Here is a 15,387-nt window from a genome sequence, read left to right on the forward strand (position 1 = left end):
AAATCTGACATTGAGGGAGAGCAGCGAAGATGACCAGACTGATCTCTAGGATGACCGGCTTGTTGTGGGAGCAGAGTCTGGGGCGGCTGGGCCTGTATTCCATGGGCTTTAAGAAAATGAGTGGAGATCTCTGTGAAATATATAAAACTCTGTCAGGGCCAGACAGATTAGAAGCAAGGGTGATAATTCTCCTGGCAGGGACATCAAAAACAAGGGTCCACAATATTAAATACAGACAAGCCACTCTGAATCGAGATGAGAATAAATGGCTGCACTCAGAGACTGGTGAACATGGGGAATTATCTCCCAGATCAGACTGTGGAAGCCAAGGCACTGAATATAAATAAGGATTTCTCGACACTGAAGGGATAGGGAGAGAACAGATTTATGGTGCGAAGATAGAAGATCGGATATCATTACCGGTTGTTATCTAATATCATGGTAGCTGTGTTCCTGTGCAACACTGTGTTGCAGAAAATCGTGCCATATTAATAATGGGGTCTGTGTGAAAAAAAGGGTAAGGGGAAAACTGCCAAATATCAGTAGAAACCAACAATTAAACTTCGTCTAACACACACACCAGCACATTCTAAGTAAACCTTTAAATCATATCTTGAATGAAATATTGCTGCAAATGTAACACTTTCACATTACAGTCACGAGCTACATCCCTGTACCTTTCAACAAGCTCGTCACGAGAAAGTGCTTGGGACTGACTGACCACGTGATGCTGACGCAGAATCCCAGTTCTCCCCAAGGTTCTCCCTCGGTTTGAAATAAAGTTATTTCTAAATGTAAACTAATATTCTCAGTTTCCGGCTCAGTTTCAAGTCTTGCAGATCAAATTGCATTCCTGTTTTAGCTGAACATACAGAGAGTACATTTTGCAGACAGAGGGTCCTGACGCTGGGTTTTGTTGTTCAGCTGGTGCCTGGCAAGGAATCAGGTCACAGTGAGTGACAGTTCACTTTATAGAAAAAGATGCACAATTCACAAATCACATTGATGCAAAATCGTATTTAATAAACACGCGTTATCGGAGAACTGCCTGTATATTGAATCGAGGAGCAAAATTAATGGACCGAAGGGACTACAGCAGTTCTTATTTTATATTTCACAATGTTTAAACATATTAAGGAATATGGACACTGTATCGGGAAAACTGGATTGAAGAGATTTTTTCCATGAACTAGAATGGGGAAGGCTCAATGTGTTGAATGGCCTACTCCTTTCCCGATGTTTCTGTGCAGTTTGTGATAAAGCTCTGTAAATGTTGTCACAAGCTCTCAGATGTTAGGAGGGAGGTCTCAGCAGGGTCAACTGGACTGTGTTTCCGATTCCCTTTTCCGGTACCGAGGCTGGGGCCTGGTGTTCAGTCTAGTTTTGTCCTTAAAGATCTTGGAGCAGTTTGATATAATTGAGTGTCTTGCTTGGCCGTTTCAGAGACCAGAAAAACTTTCAGAAGAGTTTATCACATGTATGTGCGTCTGGAGTCACATTTAGGCCAGACCAGGAAAGCACGGGGAATTCACTTCCTGAAAGTACATTGGGGAAGGAGATCGAAGTTTACAATCAACATTGGATACAAGGTCACTGTTACCATCACCAGATTCTCGATCTTGATATTTTATTAATCGTTTTTTAACTTCAACCAGCTGCCAGAGCATTATCATGTATTGGATGAGTAATCCAGTGACAGTTCCACAACAGCACTATCACCACATGGGGACCGGCCAGAAACCACACTGCGCAGATTATGTCTGTGCTGCTTGACAGCTCTGTCAAAAATAACTCCCACTAATTTGATTATCATGAAAGGACTGAGGGGGTGTTAAATGGCCAGAATGTAATTATTCATCTATTAGGGTACCGGCCATAGCTGAGTAATTTTCCACATTGCCAGGGAGATGTCAGAGTTGGAGCTGGAATGAAACAGCTTCCCCAGGGACACGGCTTGTTGTGCATCACAAATCTTCAGTCCTATTGCAGGAATGGTGCCAGGGCCCATTGCCTTTGTAATATCTACTGTGTTCACTTGTTTCTTCATGTCACATGGTGCGAATCGAATTGTTTGAAGACTGGCATCTGTGATTCTGTGGACATCATGGCGAGGGTGAGGTGGATCATTCATTCAATACCTTTGGCTTAGGATGGTGCAGATACTACATCCCTGTATTTTTCACTGATGTGCAGGGCTGTTCCATTATTTAGGATGGGGATATTTCTGGAGCCTTCTCCTCCAGTAAGTTGTTTAATAGTACACCGACATTTATGTCTGAATGTGGCAGGACTGCAGAGCTTAGATCTGATCTGTTGGTCTTGGGATCATTTCGTCCTCTCTATCAGATGTCAGTTCTGCTGTTTGGAATGGAACCACTCAAGTGCGGTAGCTTTAATGATTTGTCATCAACTTTAAGGACACATGGTTCTGACCTTGGCAAGTTCACCCACACTCGTCACTGAACCATCACTCGGCTTGATAGAAATGGTAGAACTGATAGAATATCCTGGGGAAAATGCTGCAGATTATGTTTGAATACAACCCTGATTCTATTGCTGCTGTTGTCTACAGCATCACGTGATAGCCCAGTTTGAGCTGCAATATCTGCAATTCAATTTTACTTATTGTACCCCAGTTCAAATCGAGACCCATTCACCGATCAGCCGTGTACTCAGTGACCTCACTTGGTTTCTGATGCGGTAAATCTTCCATTTTCATATTCTCATTCTGCTAAGGGTTGTCCTTGGTGTCATGCTTCCAACTTGTTACATTCCTCACTCTTCAACATATTCACATGAAACGTTTCCTTTCTGGTAATGCCATCTTCTGCGTTTGAAGTGAATGTGTTTCCCTCAGTTTCTCTCCCTAACCATGATTAAGAGCTCTGTGGTGTCAGTGATGCCAGCCTTATGCAGTTTCAGAGCCAATGAATGTGTGCACTTTGCGTTATCATTCAGTTCCCAGTGTACGGCGCTCTGTGTTGGACAGGGCGTTTGAGCAGCTTTTATACACGTCATTGGAACTTGTTCAAAAACAGAAATTGCTGAAGAAATAAAGCAGGTCTGGCGGCATCTTCAGTAGTGAACGCAGAGTTAATCTTTCGGGTCCAGTAACCCTTTTCCGAAGTAGTCAGTTTCTAGAGCAATTTTTGTGTTTTAAGTTGCAGTATCCTTCGCTATTTCTTTAATTTAAAATTTGTGCTGTGCCTATTCGTTTCTGGAGAAACCCAGCCGGTCTGGCAGCATCTGCAGAGACAGAGAAACGGGGTTAGCGTTACAATTCCAGTGTGACTTGTTCAGAACTGAAAAAGGTTGGAAACTGCGCTCTTTAATCCCTTGCCGGAGATGGGGGTGCGTGACTTGGAAAAGAGGGCGTGGCAAAAGATAAACGGGGTATTAGTAGTTGTGAACGAGAGGATGATGCAAAATGGGTTTAAATTAAGGTGTGAATGGGGGAAAAGGGTTTTCTCTAACTGAGTGTAAGATAAAGAAGACACGCCCGCACAAGGTCACATGAAGATCAAGAGGGAGAATATTGACCATGTGTTTTTATATAGATCGAGCAAGAGATACGTTTTCACTGTATAGATAATCACCCAATTCACCTTAAGGAATTCAGGTGCTTGACCTCTTATTGGCACTAGTAAGAGTTTCATGCTGCCTAAGTTTGTAACATAGAGTAAAACTAACAGTATGAAGTTTGGGCAGTTTTCTTTACCTGCCATTTTTATAATTCTTTCAACTTTGCAGTGCTTATCATTAAACATTTGATCTTGAGGTTAGTATCAGATGGGGTGTAGGAGGTTGAGGGGTGACATTCTAGGAGTTTATAATGTCATGGGAGGCTTAGATTAGATTAGATTACAGTGTGGAAACAGGTCCTTCGGCCCAAAAGGTCCACACTGACCCGCCGAAGCGCAACCCACCCATAACCCGACATTTACCCCTTACCTAACACTACGGGCAATTTAGCATGGCCAATTCACCTGACCTGCACATCTTTGGACTGTGGGAAGAAACCGGAGCAAACCCACGCAGACACGGGGAAAACTTGCAAACTCCACACAGTCAGTCGCCCGAGGCGAGAATTGAACCCGGGTCTCTGGCGCTGTGAGGCAGCAGTGCTAACCACTGCATGGATAGGGTGAATATCCAAGGTCTTTTCTGCAGGATCAGGGAGTTCTAACACAGGTACAAAGCTTTTAGGTGAAAGGTGGGGGGGGGGGGTGGGGAGCTTGGAAGGGACAAAGCAGGAACTTTATTTACACAGAGGGTGATTTAAGTATGGAATGAGCTGCCAGTGGAACAGTGGTACATGCAAGTACAGCTACAATATTTCAAAGACATTTGGACAAATATATGAATGGGAAAAGGTTAGAGGCATATGGGCCAAGTGCAAGCAAATGGGACTAGTTTAATTTAAAAAACCTGGCCAGCATGGACAAGTAGGACCATATGGTCTGCTTGCATGCGACATGACTGTATGAATCTAGAAAGTGAGGAAAATGTACGAAAATATATGATGTACAAAATTTGCAAGAAATATAAAAGCAAGCATCACGAGCTTTTCTGTCTACATAAAGAAAGCTTAAAAATGTGTGTGAGCTGAGGCAGAAGGGCAGTCAGGAAGGCACATTGAGTCCAGTTGGAGGGCGTGATTGTAGAACTGGCCACAGGGAACAGGCAGATAAGTTACAGCAGCATTTAAATCACTCCTCATGGGAAAAGTACTGTAAACATTTCAATGGTATAAACAAAATGGTAATAGGAGGAAATTTCTTGAACTGTCTCTAACAAAAGTAACAAGGTTTTAAACTAACAGATAAGAATAAGGGTAGGCTGGTCAGCAGTAATTCATAGTTAATTTTGATAGAAGTGGTCACAGAAATATTCCATAACTCTCTGGATTACAGAAGTGTTCCAGCGAAACTGGAGCCCCTCCAATGTGGCGCCTGTCTTCAAGAAAGGAATGAGACAGAAAGCAGGAACCATTTAGCCTAACCGTTATTGCGGGGAATCTGCTTGAGTCTGATTTTTAGTAAGGAATTGCAGGGCATTTAGAAAAGCTAAACGCAGAGTTGGCATGGTTTTGTGAAAAAGAAACTACTTTTATTCTGTAAAATCATACACATTTTTTAATGCAGATCCCTGAGAATGTCAAGATTAGAGTCATGCTGGAAAAGCACAACAGGTCACGCAGCATCCAAGGAGAAGGAAAATCATTGTTTCTGGCAGGAGCCCTTCATCATGAACTCCTGAGAATGTGACAAGCAGACTTGAGTAATGGACCTGGTCAACATGAGGCTTTCCAGAGATTTTTCACAAGTTATCACAAAATAAATGTGCGGACACAAGACAGAGGCTCATAGTATGATGGATAATATATTACCATAGGATGACGGTTAGGTAACACATAGAAATCGGAGAGTCAGGATTAATGGATCTTCATGATAAAGGAGTATCTGCTGGATTACGAAAAGTGTCAGGCCAATGGCATCAGTTATTTACAATCTATACTGACAGCCTGATGGTGGGGGCTGAGTACAACGTACATCCGAGTTCGTGGATGACACTAAGAATCAAAATGCAGGCTGATATTTAATGGAGAGGACTACTAAAAAAGGAGCAGTACATAGGGATTGGAGTGTCCTTGTACATGAAATATAACGAGAGCATGCTGATATTGCAAGTAACTAGGCTGGTTCATGAGGCGGGTTCCTGAATGGAATGGTTGATTTATTGAGTGCATCTAAAATGGTGAGGCGAGTATTCATTGAGGTTGAAATGAATAGTGGTGATATTACTGAAATGTACAAGATACAGAGAGGTTTGAGAAGGTATGATGTTTCAATTGAGCCTCGAACTCAAGGAGATAGATACCGAATAAGGAACATCAATTTCAATCTGAGGTGAAAAATGATGTCTTCTCTCAGAAGGTAGAGAATGTCTGGAATTCCCTAACCCAGAGAGTTGTGGGGGGATACAACGAATTGAGTAGGAAGGTGGAGTTCAGCCCTAGAGCCGATCAGCCATGTTCTTATTGAATGAGCGTTCAGGTTTGAGGAGCCGAATGGCCTATTACTGTTCCTATTTCTTACATTCTTATGTTACACTTTTGGAAAGTAGCAGGTTATTTTCCTGGAAATAGTGTTGGACAATGTTGCATTCAGGGAGAGCAGACGATTTGCTTGAGTTAACCCTGGGTGGGGTATGGTGGCTGTATTCACAGTGAATTTGGGTCTCGAACATGTCCCATATATGGAGCAGAAGTTACAGAGAAGAAGCCAGGAAAGAGGGATTGAGGCTAGGGGGTCACTTCCTGACCCAACTTGGATTTTCTTAGTACATTTCTGAAACTGCACCTAACCATTGGAGTGGTCTCGATCTGCCCCTGTGTAGCAGGTCCCAAGAACTGAATGGAACATCAGAAAACAGGGCTGCGGGACACAAGTGGGCCATTGGGCCCTTTGGCACTACTCCACAAGTAAAAGGTTGTGGCTCATCTCATTGTGGTCCGAGCTGCACTTGTTTCTCCATGCATCATTATCCCTGATTCACCTGTCTATAGACAATCAGACAAGGCCAGCCTTGCTTTAATATAAAGATTCAGCCATCCCAAACTTCTGGGAAAGAGAATTCCCACTTGAATGAAATCCAACTTTGTGAATTTCTCCTCACTCCGGTTTGACTGAGGTTGGAGGGTGTCAACAGTTTCCTTTTCTAGTCCCACTCCTCCACTGCTCACAACACATTTTAAATGTAACCAGGTTGGTGATATGGCCGATGATAAAGGTTTCAGACTGGCTCAGGTTTAGTGATAGGATCAAGTCAGGCAGATTTCTTTCATCAGCCGCAGGTAATTAATAGGGCTAACGAAGCAGCATGTTGTCTTTGTGGTTAGCACTGCTGCCTCATATCAGTAAGGAGCTGAGCTCAATTCCAACATCGTCTGACCCTCTATGTGGACTTTGAACATTCTTCCCGTGTCTGTGAGGGTTTCTTCCCAATTCTACAGTTTCCTCCCACAGTCCAAAGATGTGCAGCGTAGAGTGATTGGCCATGCTAAATTACTCAGGGTGACCAGGAATGTGTAGGTTAAGTGGGTTAGTCATGGGAAATGCAGGATTACATGGATAGGGTAGGAGGACAGGTCTGGGTGGGATACTGTTTGGTGGGTTGGTGTGGACTCGATGGGCCGAATGTCCTGCTTCCACACTGTAGGTGTTCAATGACAGCGGCATCAAGCTTGGACTATACAAACACCCAGTCGGTATAATCCTGATCCACTCACCTCAAGGCTTTGCATTTTTCAATACGATCAGCTCTTATTCCAAGGGTAACCTGTTAAAGTCTCCATAATATCAGCCCTTCATGCATGGAACAAATGAAGTAAAACACCTCTGAACTGCTTCCAGTGTTACTATATCCTTTCTCAGATAAGAATGCAAAAATAAAACTAATCTCACACACCGATGATTCGTTTTATTTTTGCTTTCTCAGGGTGTAGTGAGTCGTTGGAACACTCTTCCCCGCAGAGCATTGGAGGCAGAGATATTGAATATTTTTGAGGCAAGGTTCACGAGTCACAAAAGGGTCAAGGATTATCGAGAAGTGGACAGCAATATGCCTTGTGGAGAAAATGTAGACAGTGGTACTGAATGACACGGCTTCAGAATACACAGGAAGTAAATGAAATGATAACATTGATAAAGTTTTAAGGGGGAAACAAGATGGCAGCGATCTGAAAGGTCTGCTTTGCTGGGCTCTGCATCACAGTAATGCTCTCCCCCACCCCCCACACTCATTTACTTAAAATGCAGCACTAAAAGAGCTACATAATCCTTACTAATGCTATTTTGTCAAGTGAAAATGACAAAACATGGGAAAGGATCGAGTAAATCCCAACATGCAGGGCATCCGTCAGAAGCATGCCTGTGGCCGCACTTGTAACCCCTTCTGCTCGTTTGATGGACCCAGTTACTCCCCAGGCCTTGGTCACCGAGTTCACCAAGTTACGTGAAATGATTGAAGGCGTGATTGAAGAAAGGTTCAGCAAGAGGCTAGAACCACTCTCAGACGTGCACTAAAAACATGACGAGCAACTTGAAAGCCTTGGAAACACAACGGATGAGATCGAACGCCAAACTGCAGGGGCAGAGTCTGTGATCGATTCCTCTAAGAAGCGGATCCTCGCCCTTGGAAAACAGGTCCGTACCTTAACTGAACAAGGTGACGACCTCAAAAACAGGGGCAGAATGAAGAATGTTCATATCATTGGTCTGCTGGAGACATAAGGTGTTTAGCCAGTGAGTTTTTTTTTCGAGAACTGGCTGCAGTGTTCCTTCACTTCGAAGCTGAAGACGGATGGTTGAAGAGTGAGACAGTTCATCGGGTTACGGAGCGCAGGTCAGACTCAGACGAACGCCCTCACCCTGTCCTTGTGCGATTACGTAGTTGCAGAGACAATCAAAGACTTATGGAAGCTTCCAGAACACAGTGAAAAGCTCCAACGAGGATTCCAGGATTATGTTCTTCCAGGTCTTTTCAGCTGCAGTGATTCATAAAAGAAAAACTTTTGATGATATCAAGAGAAGACTAAGGGAACTTGAGATTCAGTATTCCTTAATGAAGCCAGTGGTGCTCCGTACGCTTTCAATATATCTAAGCACTGGTGGATCTTTTAATAGATCCATTGACTCTCCAGATGACGCGAAAAACTTGTGGACACCATAAAGCAGGCTGGATACTTTAATGGATATCGATAATCATGTTTCTCTCGTTTTAACGGTAGTTTGTTCAATCGTTCTGGAATTAAGTAATGTTAAATTATAGTCGAGGATGGTTAGAGTACACACTTTTAACTTCATTAATATCATGACTCGTTTTTGTCTTTTGATTAGTTTGTGTGTCGGGTTCGGCTCAAGCGGGAGGGAGCTATGAAGGTGATCATGATGACTGAATGCCTAACTAAGGGCAGTTCAATCTCGATGTTTGTGATTAATTGCCCTGTATGCAGTATTGATAATGGGGCAGAAGATAGAGATTTGTGACGTGCAAATGCCCCCAGTGGGCAGGGCGGAAAATGCCCCTCCTGAGTGCCATTGGCACTTTGTATCTTTTTTTCTTGTTTTTGTATGTATTTAGTTGTGGAACGTTTTGAAAGCTTGTTAGTTGTAGTAGCTTTAGTTAGTATGTTTTTTTAGGCTATATGAGTCTTTTTTCATTGGTGCTCAGAGATTTGTAATTCGAGTTCTTCTTCTCTGGAGTTCAAATGTTGTTCCAGTGTGTTATGGCTAATGTCATGCTTAAATGGTGTATCTGGAGCATTAAGGGGAGGCAGTTAAGAGGGAAAAGGTACTTTCTAGCCTTAACAAGGAGAGGGTGGATCTTGTCCTATTGCAGGAGATGCACCTTGATGACAAGGAACATTTAACGTTACAGTAAGGTGGGGTTTATTTTTGATCGGGTTTATTTTTCGTCTTTTAATACTAGGAGTAGGAGAGAAGCCATACTGGTGAGGAAGAAACTTCCATTTAAATTACAAGATTGTATTAGACACCCACGGGAGGATCATAATCCTTAAAGATATATGGGGAAGAAAATGATATTTTGAATGTTTATTGCCCCCTGGCGCACAGCCTTAAATTCCTGATAGATGCATTTTCCAAATTAAGTAATCTTTCTTCGCAGCACATTATTGTACGTGGAGATTTCAATTGTCTTTTGCACCCACGGTGGACAGAATGCCCAAAAGCCCCCAGTACCATCTTTCCAATCTAAGCAGTTTTTGTGTGGAACTGGGGATGGTGGATATTTGGAGGCAGATCCACCTCATAAATAGGGATTTTATTTTCTTCTTTAACCCGCAGAAATACCACACTAAGGTTGATCCCTTCCTTACTTTGCAGCAATCTTCGATTCAGTGGTGTTCTGTACAATTGTGAATATTACGATTTCTGACCATGCAACAGTATATTTATTGGTTAAGATTAAGGGCAATATTATAGGTTCTAGATACTGGCGAATGGATCACTTTATTCTCAATTATTGTAAGTTCTTTGAGTATTTGTGTAATTAAATCAGATTCAACCAGTAACCCATCCCTTCTATGGAAAATTGCTAAGGCTTATGCCAAAGGAATAATTATTCCTTAGAATGCGGCAGAAGCTGGAGCAGGAACTGTTGCTCCAGGCACGGCTGAAGGCAGCTGAAAGGGCAAATTCTGATAGACCCGCGATGGCTAGGCTGCAAAGGATCACAACGCTTCGGTCTACAATGAATTCTATGCTCACACAGACAGCCAAGATGGAACCAACTTTTGCAAAACAAAAGCTGTTTGAGAATGGTGATAAGCCGGGCAAGTATTTAGCCTATCTTGCGAGGACAAAGAGAGCCCCAAAGCCATTACCTCAATTAGGGAAGGTACTGGAACCCTTACCTGCGATTCCATAAAAGTTGAAGCAGCATTTCTTAGATTTTCCTCCGAATTATATCAGACTGAGTATAATGAGGATAGGTGGATTAAGATGAATTCTTTCTTCAAGAACTTGGATCTTCCAGGGGTAACCCAAAATAAGTGTCTTGCCTTAATGCACCATTGTCAGTGCTCGAGGGTATAAAGCAGCTTCAGGGCGGAAAGGCGCCCAGTCCTGAAGGATTTAAACGTGAATTTGATGAGGAATTTATAAACCTATTGTCAGGGCCGAGTCTTACCATGTTAGTCACTCACAAAGTCAAGACTGCCTCCCACGATCCTTAAGAGAGATTCATGTCTCTCTTTTTCTGAAGAAAACGACGACACCAGAAGATTGTGCTTCTTATAGGCCCATCTCAATTTTAAATGCTGATTTCAAAATCTTGTCTGAGACACTAACATTACGGCTGGAAAATGTGTATCCTTCCATTGTCAAACTGGACGACACAAGATTATAAAGGGCTGCAGATACTCAAAAAAAATTAGGAGATTACTTAATATGGTCCAAGCATGTCCAGAACAAACTATATTGGTATTAGTGATCCCTTTGGACGCAGATAAGGCATTTGATTGGGTTGAGTGGCTGGATCTCTTCTGTACATTAAAATGGTTTGCTCGAGGCAAATGTTTTATCAAGTGGGTGAGTGTCCTTGAAAGTGATCCTCTGGCCATGTTTCTCACCAATGTTGTGCGATCCTATAAGATTAATATTCCTAGAAGCAGTTGACAAGGCAGACCCCTTTCGCCAGTGTTGTTTACGTTGGTGATTGAGCCACTGGTGAAGGCCATCTGCAGGGACACCAACATATCTGACCCAGAAGTAGAAGAGAAGTCACGTATGATTACATTGTCTGCACATGATGGTCTTATATTTTTGTTAAATCCCACAGTTTTGGTACCTCACCTCATGCATCAGTTCTTTTGGTGCCTTTTCTAGCTATACCATTGATTTTACAAAGTCAGAGGCCATGCATATGGACAATAATAGGGAAATACCTGATATTGAGGGAGAATCCTGGTTTCTTTTGCAATGTTCGGGGTGGGGGTGGAGGTTATGGGGATATTTCCTATTTAGGTATATTCATTAATCCTATCTTTGAACTTATATTTAACGTGGAATTTGTCTATTTGTTTAGCAAAATTAGACAAGACCTTCAAAGATGGGAGGCACTTCCAATATCCTGGCTCAATCAGATAACTCTTATTACAATGAATTCCCTCCCTTGTTTGCAATATCCCATGTGAATGCTTTCTTTGATGTTTCCCAGACAGAAATTTAGGAGGATTAATGGATGATTTAGCTCTTTGATTTGTCACCATAAGCGACCCCTGATCAAGTTAACCAAATTACAACGACCCCACAGTTTGTGGGGAGTCGATCTCCCGGATATTAAAAGTTATCAATTAAGCTCTTCTTTACCCAATGTTAGTGAGGACTCGGCGTCAATATGGTTCGATATTGAAGCTTCTCAGGCAAAGTGCTCCATTATTAGTCTGCTATTCATGGACAAAATGAGGACAGTTATGGAGTACTGCCATTTCCCAATGAGTATCAATAATTTTAAAACATTGAGGGCAATGTGTCCGATCGAGGGCAACATAGCCAAACCTCATTTCTTACCCCAAAACGTGGTGAACTGTGTTTCCGACGGGGGAGGGGGATACTGGATTCCATGTTTAAACTATGGACAACTCGTGGGGGTATCTTGCTTTGATGATTTATCTGAAGGATGGCCTTTGATCAAATAAGTCGTAACTATAGACTACCAAGTAGATATCTATTCTCTTTTTTTTATCAGATCAGAGATGTTATTCAAAAAAGAGCCTCGCTTTTCACAGACACGTACAGATCCGATACAGTGAAGAAGGTGCTCAATCCGAAGAACACACTCTCTGTCAGTATCCTTTATCATTTGTTGGAGAGTGGCCCCTCAGACGAGACGTTGTGCATTTCTGAGGTCAGCAAAGAGAGTTAGGGATTCAGATTTCTTTGGACAGTGGGGAGGATATTTGTGAAAATGCAAGAAGTATTTCGATCTGTAAGAAGACACTTGCCATGAAGTTGAAGATTCTTCATAGAGGCTATCTGGCCGCGGATACGCTCTCAAAACTCAAGATGGGAATATTCTTAAATACAGAATGACTCTGGGCACTCTCACTCATTGCTTGCTGAACTTCCACCGGCGCTATCGGCGTGGTATGTTCGGAGGGATGGAGAGGATCTTGGCAACAGAATTGGAGATGGATCAGGTTTCCCTTTTCCTGGGCCTGCCCAGTCTACCTTACTCAGATGTGTATAGGAAAAAAAATAATTCAATACCCTCACTCTCTGTGTTCAGAAAAAATGTTCTGTTGTGTTGGGTGTCTGAAAACCCCCTGGGTCTATTGGGTTGTCGTGACCTCGTCATGGAGCATAGCCCTTTGGACTTTTTTAAAGGTACCTTGACCCAGAAAATAGAAGATTTTTATAAGACATGGCAGCCCTTTTTGAATTATCAAGATACAGGCTGATCTGCCACTCTAATAAGGCCTTGTATATAGCTATGACGAACTTGACTAATGAATCTAATGTCCAGAGAGGAAGAATTTCGAATAAATGAACGTGTATTAGTTAATACTCTTGAAGGTTGAGAGCAATAGTTTTGTTACACTGAGTTGTACTGTTTTTTTTATTTTTCTTTGGTCCGTTTATTTACCTTGTTTTTTTATGGACATGCACATGGGTGTAATTGTGTTCAATTTGCATTGTTTTTTTAGTTCGGTACTTATTGGTTCATTGAAGCATTAAAAAGATTTCCTCTGAATAAAAGTAGTTTTGAAAAAATTAAAACGTTAACATGAATAGAATAGAGTCCCAAAGGACCACTTTCTCATTAGTGAGACCACAGATTATGGTTTATCTTAAGGATCATCACACCTCGGGTGACAGGACGATGTTGAGAGGGCGTCCCCTTCGTGGCAAGGACTGTCTGTGTGGGGAATTGAAACTGCGCTGTTGGCCTTCCTCTGCATCACAAGCCAGCCATCCACCAACAGATTGCGAGACTGTATAACTGCTATAGACAGAAATAGAAAAAGTCAAAGTAAAATATAAACTTTGATAAGAAGGAAAAAAGGTACATTTCAGATAACGGTCAAGATAATGGCTGAGGGAAAAAAATCTCCGCTGGAAATTGTATCTTATAAAGAGAAAGTTGATTGGATGCTATCTTTGTTTGAATATCATAAGGTGACCCAAGCGAAATAACCAGATTTACTAATTGTGATTACATATCGATAACTCTCAAATATGAGTACATATTTGATTGGTCTGTGTGAAGCATGCTAATCATTGTATGAAAGTAAAAGGCTGATGGAATCTATTTTTTGGAAGGTTGGTCCCTATGGGAAATACCTCCCGAACACATGTTTGAAGAAACTCAGGGTAGAAAGTGCGTGAGTGTCGTCTGATCAGTGACAGGAAACCAGGGGGCTGACTGATTGAAAGTTCCTGCAACGTGAAGCTCAGGAGACAGTCAGATCACGCCCCCATCTTATTAAATGGTACAACAAATTTGAAGGGCTGAATGGACTTATTATGGATTTTAATTGCATATGATTTAAAAAAAAACACTCTGTTCCTTTACCTAATGTTTTACACAATGGGGCACTGCCATTTTCCTGAAACTGGGAATTATTTGGAATATTATCTGGAACATTCCATAATCAGCATTCTCCGGAGCATTCTACAATCTATGGGGATATTACAAAGGCAATAGACACAGAGAGAGAAAGGGGACGTGCTGCATGCAGGAGTGAGAGTGGTGAAACATGAACCTTGTTCGGGTGTCGGTGCTGGAACAGACATGCAATGAGTGTGAGAGACCAGAGAGCATACGATGACCCTTATCCTCGCAGTTTGGGGAATGTTATCGATGTTTGTCCTGTATTGCTGGACATTGCTACAGATTGCAGATACTGAACTGAGCTGGGTGCTGAGCTCAGATCATGCTCGGTGGGTCTGGTGGTGTGGTCCACTCTGGCAAGAGATGTACTAACCCATCTACTAGGATAACTGTAACCCTGTTGACAAATCGTGGTGTAATTGATCCTTATCTGCTATGCTCTGGGTAAACTGTACATGGCAGCTCCAAACTGAGGAAAGTTCAATCGAGTGCCCATTGTCCTTTTAACGATGGCACCAGTGCCAGGGATAATGGAATATCTAGGGGCATCCGGGCCATAGTTGGTAGCTCCAATCAAGATGGGTGGCCGAATCGGGCTAGCATTGAATGAGAGGGACACCATGGGGTAGGGTGGGTAGTTAATGAGGTGAGTTCGACAAGATAGCATAAGGAAACCATCTTGGCCTGGTGCAGAAATCCCTCTGTCACACTCAATGATAATCACACAAAGATAAATTATTTTTAGGTTCAAACGGATGAGTTGAAGACTCTGCTGACCCCATTCACAGTTACAGTGCTGCAGAACAAATCCTCATCCAAAACTCTCCATCGTCTGAACTCACACCTATATTCTGTTCACCGTCATTCCTGGTAATACTGGCTTATTTTGCTGTATGCTATCGAAATGTCTATACCTCAGGATTTGAAACCTGTGATCACCTCCTTCCACGACGTTATTGCTCAATCCCACCCTTTCTGTCTAAACCCAAAACCCGTTTCATTTACAGTCATGCATGGAGATAGGCCTTTCAGCCAAAACTGGTCCATAGCAACCAAAATATCCGTCCACATTATCCCCATTTCCCTGCATTGGCCCATATCCTTCTCTGCCTTTCCTATTCATATATTGTTCGAACAAAGTGCAGCGAGGTTTTGTCACATCAAGAAAGGCCTCAGGAAGATCTTGCTGAATCTACCATTCATCTCACCCCGGCGCTCAGATTACACAGAAACAATTTGACTGGAGGT

This window comes from Chiloscyllium punctatum, chromosome 21, assembly GCF_047496795.1.
Source record: "Chiloscyllium punctatum isolate Juve2018m chromosome 21, sChiPun1.3, whole genome shotgun sequence".
NCBI lineage: Eukaryota > Metazoa > Chordata > Chondrichthyes > Orectolobiformes > Hemiscylliidae > Chiloscyllium > Chiloscyllium punctatum.